We start from the raw sequence: 23,052 nt of genomic DNA, 5'->3' as shown, positions 1-23,052 counted from the left end.
TCAATGGAAAATGAAATGAGAAAAACAGATTGCCTACTGTTCAAATCTTCGATCATTACCTGATAAAATTACAAACATTTTTAAAAGCTTTCAGAACACATTCAAATAAAATAGTGTTGTTTTCTTTAGAGCTAAAATTTTGCATCATCCAAATAAATTCTTTTTTCATTCTACACTGAAGTTCTTGTACTTTGACCAAATCTGTTAGCACCATTTTCCTCGTGTGATTTTCTTTTTATGTGTCGTATTCTAATAACAATAAAAATTGTTATTTTCTTTTTGAATTAAATTTGTGGATTATTTTTCTAAACTTAATGTTATAATGACCTGATTTACCGGTTTATGTAAATCTAATAATTTCTTTGTACTGGAAGCTCAAAATATTTGCAGGACTTAATTTACATTTTAAAGGGTTTGATAAAATCTAAAAGAATTTTTTTTTTTTTGCTATTTGAAGGTAGATACATAATATGTCATTGCATAAATAAATATATATATATATATATATATATATATATATATATGTAGGTTTAATAAAGTATGTTGAGAAACACTTTAGTAAGTGTTAAAGACACTTATTTTTGAGAAAGAAAACACAAATACAGGTTAAAGCCCTTAATCTGCAGAGTTTCAAAGAAATACTTTCCTTCTCATCAGAGGGGAGGACTAAATGCATAAAAAAATTTTGCCTGTAAAGTACTTAAGGAAACTAAGTATATGAAAAGGATCATACTAGCATGAAAGTGAAATGTAGAATAATGAAACAGATGGAGTAGATTAAAGAGAAAAAAAAAATGGTGTCACGTGATAGTATTGTTAGAGATTATAAATAGTTAAAAGAATAAATATGTTAGTGGTAAGCACAGATGAAGAAGTCCAGTCTGTGAGGTAATCCAAAAAGAAAGCGATTCGAAGAATAAGTGTAGAAAGTCATCATATGGTGGATTGAATTCATTCAAAGGTGAGAGAGGGTATTGGCCCAACATCAAGGCAGTGCAATGCTGCGGAGTAAGGGTAGATGATGATCTGGTTGTCATGACAACCTATCTTTGCAAAAATAGTAATTAGGGTAGTAAAGGGGCGAAGTCGAATAAGTGAGTGGGTATGGTTTGGTGGGATTATGGGCAGTGTAAACGAGGATGAAGCATAAATATTTACAAAAGTTTTTTTTTGGGGGGGGGGGTTATAAGCTTATTGCAAGAAAGAATTTATCTGGAAGATTATATGGTTTTTATTGAGAGTTTTTGTGGATTGAGGAAAGGATGAATAGTAATTAGAGGAATATTATATATTATATTAATGTTAGAACGGTTAACTGAAATCGGAAAAATCTGTGCTTATTTTCCATTGCCAAAAACGATTCCTTTAACTTTTTATTTGATTTTGTTTAAAACAAAATCTTCCACTGCTGATAGCAATAATTAAGTAATAAGAATTTACTGAGTTTAAGCTACCAGTAAAACTAAAAGCTATATATCACTTTCTTCCACAATGTGTTTTCACGTTTGAAAAAATATATGCACATTTAACATGCGTTTTTACAGTAAGCGGGAAAAAATAACTTCATAGTTAAATGTTTAGAAATTTATAAAGAATCAGAATATGGAATTTAGTACAGAACTGATAATTGTATTTGAATCAGGAAAAATATTGTATCATCCCATCACTAGTGTATGTGTGTGTGTATATATATATATATATATATATATATATATATACTAGTAAAGCTACCTGCGCTTTGCATGGGATTATACTATACACTCAGGTACCTGCTTCATGGGTACCTGAGCATACAGCGAGGTGCGGACCTTAACATTTGATCTTGACCATGACCAATAATGTGCACCATCCCTAGGTCAGAGGCCATCATCATGTCAGGTTTGGTCATGATCGGTTCAGTGGTTTGGGCTGTAGGATAGTACAGTGATACCTCGGTTGTTGAACAACTCTGTGTTTGAATCAAAAGTTGGAGATTTTCTTGCCTTGATAATCGAAAGAAATTGCGGAGTTCAAACCACCAGTTCTACTCCGAATGTAAACAAGCAGCAGTGTTCCTTAATGGAACATTGTAATTCATACTGGTCATGAACCTTTTGAAGTGTAGTGTGACAACCCAACCCCACTCTAATGATGTCGCCATGCGAGTCAGAACTTTGTGATGAGAGTTATATTTAGAACAGCATCATCGCAACCCCTTAAACAGTCTAGACAGTGTCTTAGTTATTTTTAGCACATCAGCGTGGTACCAGAACTATGCAATTCGTTTGGTCGACCCATTTTGGGGGTGTAGAAAAAGTTAAAAATTAGTCAGTAGTCTTCAGTATGACGAAGGAAGTGGATGGATCTCAGGACGACTAATCAATAGCACAAAAAAAATCTTGATTGTTTAAATAAACGGTTTAGTGTCGTGTAAAGACTGTAGAAACAAAGAAGAAATGGGCATCCTTTTACCATCGGATAAAAGTTTTAAAAAAGAAATAAAAGCAGTAAAGTGAGTGCAAAATGGCAAACTGTGTGAACGACGGTCGAATTTAGAAGGAACTGATATAGAAATTTGAAAGAGGAATACGTGTGCTAGTGCTTGCAACAGAATATGAAATAGCAAAATCAACTATGTACTATTTTTAAACCTAAAGATGCTATTAAAGCTAGTAATGTAACTAAAGGTATGACTACAATTACTAAAACAATGGGCACAGTTACTAGAGGAAGTAGAAAAGTTAATTTGTATGTAAAGCAATTGGTGGGAGCTGGAGACAATATAAGTGAGAAACGTGTGTGCCAAAAACAAAACATGTTTACAATGATTTATTGAAATTAAATCCTTTCACAAGTAAGGAGAAATTTGAATTTAAAGCTAGCAGAAGATGGTTTGAGAAATTCAAGAGGAGAAATAGTATTTGTAGCATCGTATGACATGGAGAGGCAGCAAGTTCGGATAAAGCAGCAGCAGACACGTTCAAAAGTTTGCAAACTATGTAAAAGAGAATGTGTATTTATCTCAACAAATTTTTAATTGTGATGAGACTGGGTTATTTTGGAAGAAAATGCCAAACAGGACCTTAATTACACGATAAGAGAAATCACTTTAGTGGACATAAACCTATGAAAAATAGGTGCACACTATTATGTGCAAATGCCAGCAGAGATTGTAAGGTGAAGTCATTGCTTATCAATCATTCTGAGAATCCTCGGTCTTTCAAATCACACAAAGTAATCAAAAGTAATTTAGCCGTTATGTGGTGAACAAACTCTAAAGCTAGGTTTACCAGGCAGTTATTTACTGAATGTGTTTTACAAGTGTATATCCCTACTGTTGAAAAATATTTGGGAAAGAAAACCTTGCCTAAACAATGCCTCTTGATAATGGATAATGCTCCTGCCCATCCTCCATCTTTGGAAGCGGATTTAACAAGAAAATATGATTTCATAAAAATCATGTTCTTGCTTGCTAATACCACCCCTATAATTCAACCAATGGACCAGCAGTTTATTGCTAATATTAAGAAGGCTTGCACAGTTCTTGTTTAGAAGATGCCTCGAGGTAACCAAAGACACTGAACTGAGCCTACGTGATTTCTGGAAAAATTATTTTAATATCGTCCGCAGCATAATTTTTGTTAATAAAGCATGTTCTTATGTCTCTTATAAGACCATGGATTCTGCTTGGAAGAAATTGTGTTACAGAATGTGAATTTGAAGGATTTGACGATAGTGTGGGTTTCAGTAAGGAAGCTGCATATGTGGAAGCTGAAGCAATCGTGGAGGATATTGTGTTTCTTGGTAAAAGCTTAGGTTTGAAGGTGGACATCAATGATGTTGAGGAACTACTGGAAGAGCATGCATCTCAGCTGACAACAGAACTTTATCTTCAAAATGAACAAAATAAGTCTGTTGAGGAGGAACATTCAGAGGAAGAGGAAAGGAAGGAAGATGCAACAAGTGGAATGATATCAAAGCCTTTGTGGTTAAATATCATCCAGATATTGCTACAACCAGTAGACATGTAGACATTTTTAATGACAATGTCATGTGCCATTTTCGCAAAGTGTTGGACAATAGAAAAAAAACAAGTTTCATTGAAAAAAATATTTATTTCTTAAAACATTTTTATCTATAACTAAAATTAATAAGTCTCTTTACTATAATATCTATCTATAATATCCTTATAGATGATATAAAAGTAAATAGTCTTATTATTTGACCCTCTAATTTACATCAGCGTATATTAGATGGCAATGCTGGAAAAAAGTCACTCGTTCACTAAATACTTGGAGTGACATTAAAGAATTTTGGAGATTGGTTGAAGCAACATAGACTGCATGAGAGAAATGAATAGCTAAGTGAAATATGTGATTTGTTCAGTTATGATGGCTAATGAAAACAATTTAAACAGAATTGCTTTCGAATATAATTCAATCCCAGAACTAAATAATATTTTAACATGTATTTCTGGGGATAATTATAGGAAATAGCCTTAGGAAAACAATGTTAATTTATAACACGATCAGCCGGTCACTGGGGTATGACTGGCCTCACGTGTTACACTAAATGTCTTAGAAACGATCCCATAATGATGTGAAGATGGGCCAGTCATTAGCGTCTGCGTATCGAGAAGAAAAGCATACCTGAGATGTTGGATGCGGGTGTGTGGCTTCTTTATTCTCTCAAGACGACATCTTCACCCTGGTGGTATTCTGGTAGGAATCTTCTTCCTTTGTCCTCTGGACTGCTTTGTTGTTTAATGGAGACATTTATGACAGACACAAGAAAACACACAACACGACACAATCTTAGTATTTGAGAAATACAATAAAGTATTTATTCTACAAAATGTATACAATATATACACCAAGACAATTTACAATTGATAATCTTCAAAATTAAACTAACTAACCTTACTAATGATGAGAGGAGGGAGGTGCTCCCCCTCCTCTCATTTACAGAGGAACAGAAAATATGTGCTCACCTCATGCTGTCTGGACGAAAGAAGCCAATAGAGGAAAGGGAATTCTGGGGTTGCATTACTGTGTGTCCTTCCGCCTACAGCCAAATTACCACCTGGCCATGCTGAAGAGTATATTAATAACCATGGCACTGAGATATACTACTACATCTCTCCCTATGCAATCTGAAATTTATGAGTATTCATAAATTTCAGAAGTCCTTAATTTTCTGTTGATGGTGCGTCAACCGGCCATCAGCAATCAATCTCCCCATGCTCTTCGTTCCGTCAGGAACTCAGTGAAGCAATTTATTTTTTTCCGCTAGGTCCCTGCTCAACTAGTATACCGCTTCAAATACTCGCCCTCCATTGAGGCAGAGAAAAAAAGGAGGAATTTCAACCTCTTAGCATAATATAACTTAGACCCACAGGTCCTCATGTTTTCAGTTACTGGATTTATACTTTCTTCAGCAACCAGTATAATGTATTTTAACCAAGCCAGAGTTTATGTGAGTTCATCACGCTGACCTATACATATTTCAATTTATTCTGCATCAACTTATCAGTTGCTTTATTACAATGAACCAGAGTTACATGACTTCATCTCGATTTTGATGATCACACCGATTACAACATCAATTTCCTCCTGTAATAGACAAAAAAAACCATCTAAAAACCAACTACTACTACTGGGTTTATTGCTCCCCTTGGAAACCAGTATAGTTTATTTTAATAAGTCAGGATTACGTGACCTTGTCACGCCGACCTATATGGATTTAGTTGAACCTCTGTCTTCGGAGCTCCTAATTCGATTTAATTCTGTTAGAGCAAGGAGTCTGCCATCGAACGACTAATAGAAACCATCCACAACAGAATATTTATTAATTATTCAAGGATTAATTAACGAAGGGCACTCAGCCTTCATGAGTTGGAATACTCAATTAGGGCAAAATTGTTTCACAAAATAAATGATTCAGAAACACGAATATACATCAAATCAATGAAATAGGGCGTTAACAATTTGTTTTGGTTTCTTAAAAAAACATTTTTTAAAAATCATTTCAAAGCACCTCTGTCACAATTAGAATTTGTTTACACAATTTTTTTTCAAGTTATTTCATTCATAATTAGCTTACTACCAAATTTCAGGGTACATTTAAAAATTTTTTTTTTTTTTCAAAACAACTTTCTTCACAAAAGATCATTAAAATTTCATTCCAAAATTTAAAAATTATTTCAAGTATTTAGTTCATCATGAAAATCAAATTTACTTCCCAAAAAACCATTAAAAATTCCGAATTTAATTTAGTTTACTTCTTTCCAAAGTAATTCATTTATTATTAAAAACAATCTTCTTAAAAGATCATAGAAAATTCATTTTGAATCAATTTACCCTTCACAATGAAATTCAGAGACATCACAAGTTTTTTTCATTTCGTAATTAGTGTTTTTAAAATTCAGTGTACATTTAAAATTATTTAATTTATTCTTAAAATTAATTTCTTCTTATAGACCATTATCAAGGTCATTTCGAATTTAGAAACCTTTCACGTTAATTAACTTTTTTTTTCAAAGTAATTAGTTTATTATTTAAGAGCAACCCTCTTTCTAAAAGATCACTTACAGAGATCACTTCTAATTAATCAACTCTCGCCACACCTGGAAGCTATATTAGTTAATGACCAGTTCTGCATAACTTAACAGCTTGAGAAAAGCACACACATATATATATATATATAGAGAGAGAGAGATATCTTTTTGCATTTACTGGAGAGACTTTTTTTTCGTCTCTGTTTTTTTTCTTTTTCGTAGAGGGACATATTTCTTTTTTTTTTTTTTTTCTTCAATCGAAGGGTTATTTTTTCAATATTCTTTTTTTCTCTTGTGTGAGTAAGGGTTATTCTGTGTGTGGATGTAGGAAGGGTACACTTTTTTTTTTTCAATCGAAGGGTTATTTTTTTCAATATTCTTTTTTCCTCTCGTGTGAGTAAGGGTTATTCTGTGTGTGGATGTAGGAAGGGTACACCTTTGTTTTTCTATATCGATCTTTTGGATGTAACTTTTTGTTTCTCTGTAGGTGCAAAACGAAGTTGTTGTTTTTTTTCAAGTTCTGAATTTTCTGAGTGCATTTTTTGTTTGCGTTTGTGCGCATGTTTGTATTGGTCTGCCATTTTTTAATTTTTATTTTTAAATTTCTTTTAAACCGTGCTTTTAGATATTCCTTTATTGTCTAAAGTCCTTTCTTCTGCCTAAAATATTCAATTCGTTCAGTTTTTAAAAACATAGACCTTAATTTTTTTTTTATTCGTCTAGTAGCTATTATCTTTAGTTATGCCGTGGATTTTTTCAGAGTCAATCTTTCGTCTAAAGGCAACATTTATAACAGATGGTGCCGTAATCGACTTAAACCTGGCAGGGTCGAAATTATTTCCATGTTGGAAAATATTATATCCTAGTCAAAAGGGCTCCATTTATAACACGATCCGCTGGTCACGGGCGTATGACTGGCCTCACGTGTTACACTAAATGTCTTAGAAACAGTCCATGATGATGTGAAGATGGGCCAGTCATTAACGTTTGTGTATCGAGAAGAAAAGCATACCTGAGATGTTGGATGTGGGTGTGTGGCTCCTTCATACTCTCAAGACGACATCTTCACTCTGGTGGCATTCTAGTTGGAATCTTCTTCCTTCCTCATCCGGACCACTTCATTATTTAATGGAGACATTTATGGCAGACACAAGAAAACACACAACACGACACAATCGGCATATATGAGAAATACAATAAAGTATTTATTCTACAAAATGTATACAATATATACACCAAGACAATTTACAATTGATAATCTTCAAAATTAAACTAACTAACCTTACTAATGATGAGAGGAGGGAGGTGCTCCCCCTCCTCTCATTTACAGAGGAACAGAAAATATGTGCTCACCTCATGCTGTCTGGACGAAAAAGAAGCCGATAGAGGAAAGGGAATTTTGGGGTTGCATCACTGTGTATCCTTACGCCTACAACCAAATTACCACCTGGCCATGCTGAAAAGTGTGTTAACAACCGTGACACTGAGATATAGTGCCACAAATTGACTCGGCTCTGTAATCTATATAAATGATCAATTTAAAAAATATATTACATATATTTTTTTACGTCCAAGGATGGAGTACTGCTGCCACATCTGGGCAGCTGCTGCTAAAAACAGCCTATCCTGCCTTGACAGTGTACAAAATAGACTTCATGGTTTAGTGGGTATGCCCTTTTCTCTTCCCTGCAACTGCTCTGCCACAGAAGAGACGTTGCAAGACTGTCTTTTTTTTATCTTTATTTCCATGGCAGGTGCTCGTCTGAGCTCCAATCCCTCGTCCCCCCTCGCCAATCTTTCACGAGAAACACCCATCTGGCTGAAGCTACTGTCAATACTTTTCCCCACTCTTTATCTGTGCCTAAATCCGAACGTAGATTCCATGAGCAAAGCTTCTTTTTTAGAACTGCACGTTAGTGGAACTCTCTGCCGCTTGCCCGTTTCCCACCTAACTACAACCTGGACGTCTTCAAGTCCAACATAAACAAACTCCTGACAAACCGCCCCCTTAAGTAAGACACACTATCAAACCCCCCAATACTAATGATTACTGGGATACTATCATTGATTACTGTACATGCAATAACCCTTATCCCTGAATGGCCTTCGGACTTGATAAGTGGTGATCCCCATGTAAAAAAAAACAAAAAAAACTAACTCATAATGGAAGTAGAGGTTAGTAATAGTACAAAAATATACTCACGGGGCGTAATAAACACAAACCTTTGTTACATTTTCTGGGGAAACTATGAGGCCAATTTTATACTACTACTCTCTTCCTTCCTTTATCTCTCTCTCTCTCTCTCTCTCTCTATATATATATATATATATATATATATATATATATATATGTTTGAAAAAACAGGTTACCTTGTAGACTTGTATATAACCTTGTTTATCGGCTGTTTTCACTGCTGTGATATTTCATACCAGTCTGTAGGTCATCTCATGTCATCAGGAGAGAATAGGCATCGTTATATTGTTATATATATATAGATAGATAGATTCAGTATAGTAGATTTGCGTTAGATTAGTATCATATTAACGCCTGTTTGAAAGCTAAGTGTCGTTACAGCGCAATGTGAGCAATTGAAAAAACTTGAAACACAACGTCAGTTAATCGTAATAATGTGTTTCACATAGGTAGGATCTTCAGAAAAACTGAACATTTTAGCAATAACTCAGAGACAATGTAAAAACTTCATGTTCGGGAAGTGGTAGGCTTCCATTTGGGAAGAGTGGAAGGGATGTCTCTTTCTATCATTTTTGAAGGAGGACACTGATCTCTTGAATCCATTGAACTTTCTAGATAATTCTTGTACAATGTATGATTTTAGAAGAGGTTGTTAAATCTTCCGGGGTTTCAATTTTATTCATATTTTCAAACCATGTCCTCATCTGCCTCCACATCTGAACCCCACACATTCGCTACATTCCCATTTCTCTTTACCAATTTCTATGCATCAAACTACATAGAAAAATGTGCTTTGACTATATTATATACTACCATCCTAAACAGAACCAGAATTCCATAAACAACTAATGTATTCCATATACAGATAGTAATAGCAGTATAATTACTAAAATATTTAATACTGGCAGGATACGTAGAAATCCCACAGAATGAGGATATATATTTAATAAACAAATATGTATTGACAAATGAGGTATATTTTTCAAGATAATGCAAAAAATAGTTTTGGGGACAAAAAAATCCAATAACACTGAGGTCAGTCGAAGATAAAGGTCAATGTGTGTACGGTAGTTATTGGGGCAATAGCGTAGCAATCGTTTGTTGTGGAGATTTGATAGAATCAGATTTAAGAGGATGGTTCAATAAGAACTTGTTTACGTTAGACTTGAAGACGACAATATTGTAATCAGAATACATACCATATATATATATATACCATTAATAGTAGTATAAAATATATATCTATAGCACTTAAGTTACACAGATTCGTTCATCAGTTAACCTTACAAGTAATCATCATTTTTTGGCGTTCATTGGATACTAATTTAAGAGTCATGGAATTAAAATCGTAAAAGTTTTGAAATTTCACTAGTTTAGCTGCTTAGACGTCAAAATACTTCACATAGCACTCTCGGCAGTTTTTTGTGTTTTTTTTTTTGTTTGTTTTTTTTTTTTTCAAGAGAATTCTACAAAGATTTGAAAGTGAGCGTAGTATTCATGGAACATTCATTTTCTTTTTTTATTTTAATACTAAAATATAAGAGAAGTTGCAAAAATAACCAAAGATTATGTTAAACGATGTGTATATATATATATATATATATATATATATATATATATATATATATATACGGAATTTATCATACAATTTGGATGTGAAATTCAATATCCTTTTCATTTTGAACCAATATAAAATTTCCCTTACTCTATTATTTAAAAACTTTTATGATTTTCCATGTTTATTGTATTTAGAAAATTAGGTATAAACCATTTATAACATTTGCTAATATTTTCTCCTGATGAGATGGGTAGACATCGAAAACCTATAGTTTAAGGATGTATACTTTTTGAATTGTATTCTTTGTCTTGCATATAATAAAAGCACTAGATTTTAAATTGAACCATTTCACGTCATAGAATTTAAACTACTAATTCATGATTTATTTGCTCTATCTGGTATATTAAGCAATTTTTTATTCAGCTGAGATTGTCTTTATAAAATATTACAGCCAATATTTTGTAAGACCAATAATCACTGGATTTCCATACCAGTAGATCTATTGCATTACACTATTCTGAAGTGTGTATGTATATATATATATATATATATATATATTACATTACATTTTCACCCCAAACAAGGCACATTGCCACTTTGGTGTAGGGGGCGACTATCAGGGTCAGCAACTATTGGGGCACTATGTAGGGATTTGGGCAGCAAGATGTCGGTTCACGTTGCACTTGAACTTCTGCATGTCAGTACAGTTAGGGAAGCAGGATCCTGGAATGGAATTCCAGAGTCTAGCGGTTCTGGGGAAGAAACTACTGGAGTAGAAAGATCTTTTACATCTAGGGATCTCTGGTGTGGGTGGGATTTAGCTGCCTGTCGGGTTTGTCGAGGGTGTCTGCGTTGTTGGGGCACAAGTGTCTGCAGTTCGTCAGAGCATTCACCATTAAAATACTTGTAGAACAAGCAGAGGGACGCAACGTTTCGTCGATGGGACAGAGGCTGAAGTTTAGATGCCAGTTCAGGGCCTATCAGATTGGCGACTCTTTTTTTAACCTTGTCTAGGAGCGAGAGACTAGTAGTAGACGCACCAGCCCAGATGTGACAACAATACTCCATACATGGGCGAATGGTGGCGTTATAGAGATACAGGATACTTTCAGGTGTCAGTAGTTTTCTAGCACGGTAGAGAGAGCCTACCTTTTTCGCAGCGGCCCTGGCAATGTTTTCAATATAATTGTTCCAGCTCATGTTTCCTGTGAACGTTAGGCCAAGCAGTTTGAAAGATGTACTCTCAGACAGGGAGTCACTGGCCATTGCTATTGGTGGCAGAGAAGGTTTCTTGTAGTTATTGAAGGAAACCAGTTTAGTCTTGGCAGCATTGAATGTGACCATCCATTTATGTCCCCATTCCACTACAGATTCGAGGTCATCCTCTAGTGTTTTTGCTATTTCTTTAGATATGTGTTCATTTGTTTTCCTGTCATGCCTGTTATAGAGTCTAGTGTCATCAGCATGGATACCCATCTCAGAGGCAGTTTTCTCGGGGAGGTCATTAATAAATATCAGGAACAATAAAGGTCCAAGAATAGACCCTTGAGGCACTCACGCATTTATATCACACTGTTTAGATGTTCGACCGTCGAGGACAACCTGGATTTTTCTCTTATCTAAGAAGGATTTAATTATGCTAAGTATTCTACCAGTGATACCGTATGATTTAATTTTCCTGAGTAGACCCTTGTGCCATACCCTGTCAAAAGCCTTAGATATATCTAGAGCTATCGGCTCTGCCCTCCCCCGCTTTGTCCAGTGAATGGTATATACGTTCAGAGATTAGTGAGGATATCAGCTGTGGAACGGGCTTGTCTAAATCCATATTGTTTGTCAGTCAGAAGTTTAGCATCTGTAAGGTGCCGGACTAGAGCATGGTTAATTATGGTCTCAAATATTTTGGCGAAAAGTGGGAGGAGGCTAATTGGGCGATAATTTGATGGGTCAGTTCTTTCGACAGAATTCTTGAATATTTGTACAACAGAAGCAGTTTTCCAACAGCCCGGAAAGCATGATTCATTAAGGCATTTGTTGTAGAGTTTGGAGAGAACTGGAGCTACTTCGGTTGAGCACTTTTTTAATAGCACAGCTGGGATGAGATCAGGTCCACATGCTTTCGAAGTGTCAAGGTTTTTTATGATAGCGTGTACCTGAGCAGGGGTGATTTTTAGATCGTCTAGCGTGGCGTCTGTCCGCAAAGGAAAGTCAGGCAGGGGGTGGTTGGTAGGGTCCAGTGTGGAGTTCAAGACAAACCGGCTGGCAAGCATATTAGCTTTGTCGGTTGCTGAGCAAACAACCTCGTGATTGTTGGTTAGCAGGGGAATTGTGGATTGCCCATTATTTACTACACTATTGTAGATTTTCCAGAAGTCACGAGTTCCTAATTTTTGTGCTTCGATGCGTTTTTTAGTGGTTTCAGTAAATTCTCTCTTAGCTGTCGCTATTTCTTTCTTAACATTACTTCTGGCTTCTATATACTTCTGTTTGTTTGAACTGGATTTATGTCGGTTAAATCTGCGGTATGCATGCTGCCTTTGAGCAATGGCAGTTGCGCAAGTCGAAGTAAACCATTGGGGAGAGTGGGGCTTGCTATAAAATTTCCGCATGGGAACATGTGCTTCCAGTGCTGCTTTGAACCATTCAGTGGTCTCATTTGCGCACTGTTCAGCAGGAAGAGAAAAAATATTTCCCCATGGGGCATCTCTAATAAGATCTCTGATGGCTTCCCAGGCAGTCTTTTTATAATATCTTATTGTTTTGAGCACTGGCTCTTCAGTTTTGGGTCTAGAATTTAGGGCAATTTCTACCATAATCACTGCATGGTCAGCGTTCCCGAGTGGGCTGTGGGCATTTGTTGTACAATCCTCGGGAACTGTAGTCAGAAACAGATCTAGAAGTGATGCTTGTTGTACTTGCTGGTCAGGGAAACGGGTTTGAAGTGTAACCATTTGTGATAGGGAGTGAGATATAGCAAAACTATGTGTTGTGCTGCCCGCTGCATCTGTGTAAGTAGAGAATCCAAGCCAGATTTTGTGGTGAACATTAAAGTCACCAAATACATGGACTTGTGCGCTTGTGTCGAGGGAGAGTGCTGTGTCTATACTGTCAGAGACTTTGTATATTATGGTGCAGTCCTGGGTCGAGGGAGAGTGGTAGAGAAAATAAAAGTAGCTAATGTTGTGTTGTATGTTTAATCTAAAGCACATAAAGGCTTGATCGTCCGTTTCTAGGTTTGTTTCTCTAGTCAGGGGGAGGGTGTTAAGAATGTAGATTCCAAGTCCGTGCATATGTCTGTCAGAGTCCTTACGGCAGAGTGGGAGATAGCCAGGCATGTTAAAGTAGTTAGAGGGGATGGAGGAGTTTAGGTTAGTCTCGCTTAGTGCTAAGATATTCGGGGTATTTGTTAGGAGAAATGCTTCAACATCAGCTAAAGTAGTTCTAAGCCCACGGATGTTAGTGAATGCAAGCCTCAAGGGAGGAGGCAAGTTGAATTTGTTTGTCCCTAGGCCTGGTTTAAGCTTTTTTTTTTTTTTTTATTGTAGTGTCATCATGTTTTTAAAGAGTTTCAGTTAGGTGAGAGGGAGCTGAACAAGAGGTTATGCGGGATATCAGACATGCAACACAATCTGACCATATATATAATGGAAAAGAACAAGCCAAAATTATATATTCATTAACGTTTTTTTTTTTTTCATTTTAATAATTTAATGAAATAGTTCATTTGCAAAGATAACACACAAGTACACTATTTAAAAATATGTGGTGCATTTGTGGCATGAAAAGAATGTTTTTATTCGATTTTGAATGAACCATCGCTGTTGAATTAAGTCTTTGGTGCAGTTATAAAATGGAATGAGTGTTATTTTTGTTTTGTTTTATTATAGATTTCATGTACAAAGTTTTGTTAAAAATGTTCAAAACATCTAATGTTGTTTTGTGCAGTTATTATTACTTTGCTAATTAACATTTTTCCCACAATTGGTTCTTACATGGGACATCATTTTTGAAGTAGTATAGAATTCATAATTTTATTACAAATTCGATTTTCATCACACATTTGCATTAAACCAATTCTTTCCAGTATTCTTGTATATTGCTTTCATATAAACTGCAAAAAGTATTTATGTAGTCTACAAGCTATGATAAAATTATATTAAAAAAAAAAAAATTGAAATGTCAGTTCTATGATCAGCATGATAAAGATTAAAGGAGTTATATTGTAGAAACCGTTACATTGTTTAATTTTGTTAAATTATAATACGTACTGTTAAAATGTCTAATCCAATATTTATTTATAATGAATTCAATGGGTCTAGCTTGTTCACCAACAAATATCGCATGGCAACTATTGCATTGGGCAGTTCATTAGATGTCGGTGTTTTAGACAAATGTTTTTTGTTTGTTTTATGATTTGTGATGAGTTTTATTGCACCGTCACGTCTAAACAGCACAGGTATGAATAATTCACATTATAAATCTTCAAAGCAAAACATTTCAAATCATATGTTTTACGTAAATGTGCATCTAGAAATATTAAAAATTTATATTAAAATATAATAAAATGATGAATGAAGGTTTAGATGTAAATTACTTTGGATTTTGTAAGTGCCTTAAATTGAATTGTTATAACAATATTTTACCTTTCAATGTTTGTTTTTATCATTGAAGAAAATAACTATTTATTCCTCTTTCAGCCTTACAGAGTTAATTATTATAGGAAAATGACAGTTTTTAAAAAACATAAAAGACAGGATGTTATTTATTGTTTATTCAAATATTTCATCAGTTTAGACACTTGAAAAAACGATTTTTTAAGTTCAACTCATCATTCATATCTCTCCATATTCCTGAGGAAATATTTGCATTTATTAAATAGAAAAGGCCAGTGTCTTTATATATTGGGGGGGGGGGGATTTTACTATTCATCGATCAAAAACTTAAAAATGCAGAGAAGTAAAAGCAAAAAAAAAGCTGAACATCCCCCTTTCTTGTAAAATAAACAGCTGCCAAGCAATCAATATATTTTAATAGGAACTGTACACAATTTATCACGAGAGAGAAACTAGGCTTTGTTTAATCAAGTGTGCGAACTAATTCTCTCTTTAAAACTCTTATGGAGATATCTCCATTTTCTTTATCAGTGTTCTTTTTTTTGTCTTTTCAATTTTTATCATTTTATTTGCGTTTGTTGACGTTTGTATTTTGTGTCTTTATTTTCATTTTACTCTCCCTTGTTTTAGGCCCTTCCTCTTTTTCCCCCCTTTTCAACTTGAACATTATTTTCATCATAGCTTTGCACTGATTTGAATGTTCTTTCCGTCTTTTCACTTATCCTTCTTTCTGCTTCGAATGTAATAAACTCGGTTCTTCTTCGTTATTGTAGTGAAATTCGAGAACCGAAAAAATGAGTTTTCCGTGAAAAAAAAAAAAAAAAAAATAAATAACTACTTAGTGTTTTTACCCATTTTTATAATAAGCAACGTTATCTACCTAATTGTCATGTTAGTTAAATATTTCTGAAATATTGCATAAAACACCTATTTCTATGATTCAACGAAAAAGTTGTTTCACAATGTTAGTTTTGTCACATGTGAGGTAAACACAAGGGTAATAACTAATTGACCTAAGTTCTCAAAAATTATTTACCCCTTTTCTAATATAGTGCTCTTCACTTATGTAAGCTAAAATTGCTAATTTCTGCAAAAAAAAATTTTTTTAATAATAAATTTCGTACCTCATCGTTTTTCATAATTTTGGGTTATTTTCATTACTCCGACATGACAATTAAGTAGATACAATTGGTTTCATTTGAAATTTAATATTCCAATTTTTGAATTTCGCAACAATAACGTAGGAAAAACATAAACTCATTATTTCATCCTTAAGTTCTTTCTTTTACTTTATTATTCATGTCCGCTTTTTAGAGTCTTCTTATTCTCCTTGAATTTTTTCCTTTTTATTTCCCTTTTTATCATGTTTATTAATTACTTTCTCTAATTGTCTTTTCCCTTTTTGTCTTTCCTTTGTTACTCTCATTTCTAAACAAATCTTCCTATATTTTTCCACAAACATTTGTTCACATTTCCACTAATGTAATCCATTCTTATCTTGTTTGTCGAATTCCATTTAATTTCAAGGTTCAAAAATCTACTCGTTTTCCTTTTATCTTTTTTTTCAGGTTCAATCTTTCCCTTTTCATCTATTATCCTTTGGTCTGTTGTAGCCTCCTTTTTGGTTCTCATTTTATTTATTTTCTGACCTACAAAAATAAAATCGAAAACCAAAAATGTCTCCGAACTTTTTTGTTTGCTCTGATTCAACCAAGTATGTTTTTAAAAATCATTTACAATAGTTATATATGACCAGCACTCAACTAAATCTCATAAAACAAAACTTCTCTGCGAAATAACCATGATCAAACATCATGTTTCATAGAAAATGATTAAACATTTATTTTAATTCACCTACAATGAACTGTTTCGAATCCATCTTCTCATTTGTTTGCTATTCTTTCTTTCTTCATCTTTTTTGGTTTATTATTCAACGGAAAAACATTGTTTTTTTAGCTCTTCTATTTGTTTCAAATAAAATGAAATGTTATATTTTATAACTTCTAAATGTAGAAATGGGTTTTGAAATTGATCATCAGTTGATTAAATTATAAACGTAAATTTTGTATGAAATCATAAAATTTGTATCATCGAGTGGAAAACAATACACAGTGATAAAATATACATAATATGTTTATTCCTTTAGGTACAATAATAGAAATCTGTGTCGGGTGACTTAGTTGAGAAGTAAATCGCTTAAGCATTCGCATTTCAACATGCAGCTTCAAATGATTTCAACATGTTTTGATCTTAAATATATGTGAACCATAGTCAGATGTTCAAGTCATAACAATTTATTTTGTTTAATATTGGGGATCCTAAAGCAGAATATAAAGACTATAAATATTCTTAAAATTCATTGGTTTATTTTATGCAATAATTATGCAGTTGTAGTCACATATTTAATTCTTACACTGGCCAGTATAATATATATCTACAAAGCGACCGTTCACCCGTGCATCGAGTGCCATTGTTGTATTTGAGCTGGTGCACCAACCACTTCTTCTTTTTCAACTTCATAGATCGCGCACTGTCTCCCAAGCTTCATCGCCGTGAAATTACTTTGTGGCACTTGTTTTATAAGTATGTCTATGAAATGTGCATTGGAGAATTTATTGAACTTTTATCCCCCCTCAATGAAAATATCCTTGGCCAGCCTGATAAGCTACTAAATCCTATCACTTCACAGTAGAACTGATAGTTTCTTTGGAATTCTTTTCCTGCTCCCATTTTGCTCAAACAGTACATAATTGAGAAATTTAAATCGAATGTAAATAAACATTTTGCTGCTAACTCTCCATCCAACTTAATTCCGTATAAATCTAGATCCTATCACAGTATCCCATTATGCTTCAACGGCAATATTTCTATGGGGCGAATAAACGTGACAAAAATAACTAAAACTGTCTATTTGAGGTTGAGTGGAAAGCCATTCTTGTGTTAGAAAAATGATCCAAAAAGTGATGGCAAAAGAAATAATTATCGTAAAGAAAAGAAAATTATCAAATATTGAAAGTAGTTGTCCCAAGTAAAATTGACAGCATCAATCCAGTCCAAGAAGCTTTGAATTGTAAAGAATTCCAGGTTTTAAAGAATGATAGTATTAATCCAGTCTGAATCAGCAGAGCATAGTTTCCTTCTCATGCCAGAACAAAAAGCTATGACTGAAAAATTCAGAGAAATTCAGTATATTTCATACAGCGGTTCTGGGAGCTGATTAATTTTTTTTATTGCTGGCTTTAAAAAATCGTTTGAATCTTTGTGATTTTATCCAATATTATGCCAAAAATATTGCAACAAAGGTTCAATCCTTACTACAGACGGTAATAACTAAAAATAACACACATTAATACTGCTATCTAGTTATGGCAGATGGAATTAAAATAATCTGTTCTCGTAGATGAAATAAAGGAATCAGTTCGGAATTCTGTAATAGTTCTGGAGTTTGACATACAGATTTCATAATTCAACTAAAAGATTCCCAAATCTGGAAAGATGTGCCTAAAGAAGGTGTGAAGTTATATCGACCAAAATTTTGTAAATCGTAACCCATCACACTTCATTTAGCCATTTTTTTTTCCACACATGTATTCTAGTTTTTGGGTGAAGCAAAATATTTCTATCAAATATGTCCTTTCAGCTCTTGCTAATTAAAAATGCAGTTATTGCATTAACTTTTGATAATCTTTGATATTCAGTTGTGCACTGAACTAACCTGTAAATGATAACATTTTTTTCTTCCTGCATGTAACATCTTCTAAGTAATAATCACTGCATCCTTTTTTGTTTTACTTTTATAACTGAGGAAATAAGCAGATGTTGTCAGTTAAAAGAATTAACGTAATCGTTTTTGTCTTCATGATAATTGGGCTGGAAACTATATTTTGTTAATTATAAATGAAAGTTCGTTTATTATTCCAAAATCAATTTATATAACAAAACATGCAATTAAACTTCCCAGTTCAAAAGAGTAGTTAAATTATTATTTGTGTTTGGTCAGAAGATAAATTATAAGGGTTTGTTAATTTAGTTTGTGCATATAATAGTGTTTTAGTTTTTCTGGTTATTTAAACAAGCAGACAAATTGGCTAATTTCTATTTCTTTTATTCATACTTATTTTCTTTATTGGATTCGTCAATGATTCCATGCGGTAAAGATGGACTCTTCTAAACTGTATAAATTAACTGAGAGTTACGACTCTCGGTGTGGTCAATGTACTTTCGTTGTCCACCATATTGGCAGCACAAAATTTATACTTACTACGACAATTTCTCTTTGTATATGATGTTTTTTTGTTTCAATATATTTTACCTTTTCTAACTCCTCTTTTTGTTCTTGTTTTCGTTAGTGACAATGGAAAGGTCACTACACTGATATGATAGTTAGGATTTACCACATCATTTTCTCAACAATATTTATCAAGTTAATAAATTCTATCATGTCTGTTTAATCAATTTTTGTATTACATAGATTTAATCTAGAAATATCTTCATTTGTTGTGAATTAAAATTAATCCTGCCATTTTTATTTCAACTTTTTAATTCATAAAATCATGAGAAAACTATTTTCTTATGTAAAAATACATCAATTGAAACACATTTTACTCTATGAAGACAACTATTAATTAAATCTCTTTTGACATTTGATCGCTGTGACAGTTCTCACCATTGATTGTCTAGTTACCAAATTTGTTATTACACATGGCGCAACCTAATAAATCTAAAACTCACTTTGTCTGTCTGTTATTAGAATTATTAATTAGTCATTAATGGGGTGCCCTGTGATTGGATGAAAAATAACCAATCACAGGCTTCCCTTTAAGATCCTCATCAACATCACGAGAGCGATTTAAAAAAATTTTTTTTTTTTTTCAAACTCTCTACCTCTTTTACTTTCGGGCCTCGAAGAAGACACATGTCTGTCTGCTATTTCCATTATTCAACATCAGGCACATGTGAGGATTTTCGATAGCAACTGCAGCACCAAAAAACTCGAGGCTTTCCTTTTTTTCTCAACCCGGCCAAACTCCACAGGAAACAAACATTGTTAATAGGACGAATCCTTCAGATAAGTTTTGCAAAACGTGACTGTTTTTTTGCAAGGAAAAATTACTTCTTCCCTCTCAATAGAAGTTATTATAAAAATTTTCATTTGTGCTGTGTTCCTTTTTTCTTGTCGACGTCATATTTTGTTGCCACATATAGTTGGGAAAATCCCAACAGTGTCTCCATATTTTCAAACTCTATCTCTCCTGAGACTAAAAGTCACTAGGGGCCTCAAATGATTGGAATTTTTATGGACCGTTCTTTTATGGGTTTTAACCGCTTAAAATAGTTTTTGAAGGGTTAAAAAGGGGTCAAAATTGAAAACAATCTTTATACATTTTGTACATTCATCTTTATTTTTAATCAATTCATATGCGTGTCACATTGGTACAGTGGTAACGTCACTAGCTTTGAATGCTATAGTTTTGCTTTCATTTTCGATTCTAGCTGATGGCACCCAAATATATATATATTTATTTTACTTTTGAAATCACGACTCAATAAAAATGTATACGAAATCTGGACAAATTAAAATATATTTAAGCGTATTTTACGATCGGATAAAGCCGCCCTGCCCGCTAGTATAAAATATATGCGTTTTTAAAACAAACTATAATCCTTGCAACTGTATGACAAATTCTCTCATATGAACAAACCATGTTTATTTTAATAAACATATTCTTTGTATCTTTAGAGTGAAGCTGTATTATAGGAATAAACATAATTTGCCGTTGTATTTATTTGTTATAAAATTTTGACACCCAACCTTTAAACTCTTATTGATGTGAAACTATTTTCTGGTTACCGTTAACCCCAGATAACTTTTCATTGTTATAGAATCATCGAAAACGTATATTTTCATCTTCGATATTTATCTTTTTGTTCAAGCAATCAACTACAAGTAAACATGGGGATTCTCCACCTTCCTTTGGAACTTTTATGTTCTTGTCTTGCTAAACAGATCTCCACAGAATAATTGGTTTTGTGAACTTAACACTTGAAATTCTTATTTTCAATTCCTGACCATTTAAATTGATGTCCATTTTAACCTGTCTATTTTTTCTATCTATTCAAATGACATTTGTATTCCCAACCGTTTTGAAGCACTTTTGTTCAATTTAACTTTTAGTCTTCAAAACAGAAACGCAATATATTTTTAATATCAAAATTCAAATTAGCAGCAAGTGATGTTTCACATTATAACGTTTGCATTGCAATTTCAAACAGCCGTTATAGAAGTAGGAGTAGTAATATTGGCTTGGCAACGAAAATGCTTATGGTTGTGGTGGGAATAATAAAATGACCAGATCACACTTGGTAAAATGATTGATATAGCATTTATAAGATACTTAAAATACTCTATTGTTAAAATGTCCAATTTTATCTGAGCTCAAGAAATAGGAGAAATAATTACAATGAAAGTATATCCAAATTGCTTGTTTCTATATTCATGAAAGTTTTTTCTCACTGCTATATACCAATTACGAAAAAGAAAATTCCGTGTGAAATAATTGGATTATGTCAACATAAAAAGGGCGAAAGTATTCACTTATTTAAACATATGTTGTTGAAAAACAACTTTCTTTTAGATTTTTTTCCAATTGATATATTTTTTGTAGTATTATCGAATGCTTGTATGAAGGATCCATGTGTTACATGTAACATATGCATCCTACATACAAACAATCGATAATACTGAAAAAAAAAAATAATACGTAAATTAGAAAAAAAAAAGAAGAAAATCGTTGAACTGAAAGTGTTTTCAAGTACTTTCAACTGATGAAACTCAGTTGAAAGTACTTGCAAAAAACAACCAAAAGGAAAAACAGATGGACGAAGAGAACTATGGAACTTTCTTGCACGAATTCGACCGAGAAATAAGAACGACAATTCAAAAAATTACAAAAAAAGCTCATTAAGCACAAACACTCTGTGCTATTCAACAATACTTGTCTGAAAGTCAAGATGCTATAAAATTAAATTTTAGCAAACACAATAAGCCATAGAATCTGAAATACTTGAATTAATAAAATAGTGCTAACATATGTCATTATAAAATTTTTGAATACATATTTTTCAAGACTGTTTTGAGACACTCGATTTCAGTGAGACGAGCATTTCTTGGTGCAGTGGTCTTGATAGGCAAAAGCTAACCTTGCATAATAAATTGTAATTAATAAAGAGAAGGAGGTTGTTGGATACAAATGCAGAAATCTCATCGATGCAAAGTGCTTCCTATGTTTGTACTGATTTACCAGATATTGTACTTTAACTGAGAACTTGAATAAATGATAAAATTTGCTGCGATTTCAACGACAGCTCCCTTGTCTTTGTCATTTGCTGATCAAAATGGATTACCCTAGTATTAAGGGATCAAAAATCCATATTAATTATTAAATAAGATTTAATTCCAATTTCTGTTAGTCTTTTTTTTCTCTCAAGTTTTTCATAACTGTTCCTGATGTTCATACAATTATTCGTATTATGGTAGCTTTCATGTTCCATATTCTCTTCAACTCTTTGTCGGATTTCATGTATTTAGTTTATTGCTTTGTCTCCTTCAGTTTAAATCTGTGATTTGTTTGAACAGCAAAATCTCTTATTTATTTTTGTTTTTCATCTTGATTATTATTACATTTAGAATCCTTCCTTGGATGAATTTGAATTTTAGCCTCGTAGAGGATCTTACATTTATTTTCTATACTGGCGTCAGTTAATGCAATCATTTGAACGTTTTTTGATGCAGACATTACATCTTTAACTGGTTATGTCAGTTTATCAGTTTAATTTAATCTTGTCTCTAAATTTGATCTTAAAAGCTGATTCTTTTAGCTGCTGCTTAAAGTTTCTACTTTCAGTTATGGGATCAATTAGGTTCACGGACCCTGAAAATAATAAAAACTAAGAGATAACTTTTGGTTTACACTAGTTTCTTCTGGTTGAGCTGTGCAAACTATAAACAAAAGCCAATAATAAGCCAATAATTTAGGACGCTTAAATCGTACACAACTCTAAAAAAATAAAATCTTCAGTTGTGACAAATAAGGACAATGATTCGTTTGTTTATTAAAACAGTTTGTAAAAATAAAACAAAAAATGCACCTTG

General features: G+C 33.2%; 1 protein-coding gene across 1 annotated transcript in view; it reads left to right on the top strand.

Annotated features, from left to right (window-relative positions):
- Positions 1 to 23,052, top strand: part of LOC145292193 (cilia- and flagella-associated protein 65-like) — a 2,765,874-nt gene that overhangs the window by 614,244 nt on the left and 2,128,578 nt on the right. The gene's annotated exons all lie outside the window — the stretch shown is intronic.

This window comes from Euprymna scolopes, chromosome 13, assembly GCF_053919585.1.
Source record: "Euprymna scolopes isolate OS-2025 chromosome 13, ASM5391958v1, whole genome shotgun sequence".
NCBI classification, from domain to species: domain Eukaryota; kingdom Metazoa; phylum Mollusca; class Cephalopoda; order Sepiida; family Sepiolidae; genus Euprymna; species Euprymna scolopes.
The sequence above is the reverse complement of the archived record's forward strand: the minus strand, read 5'-3'. Positions and strand labels throughout refer to the sequence as shown.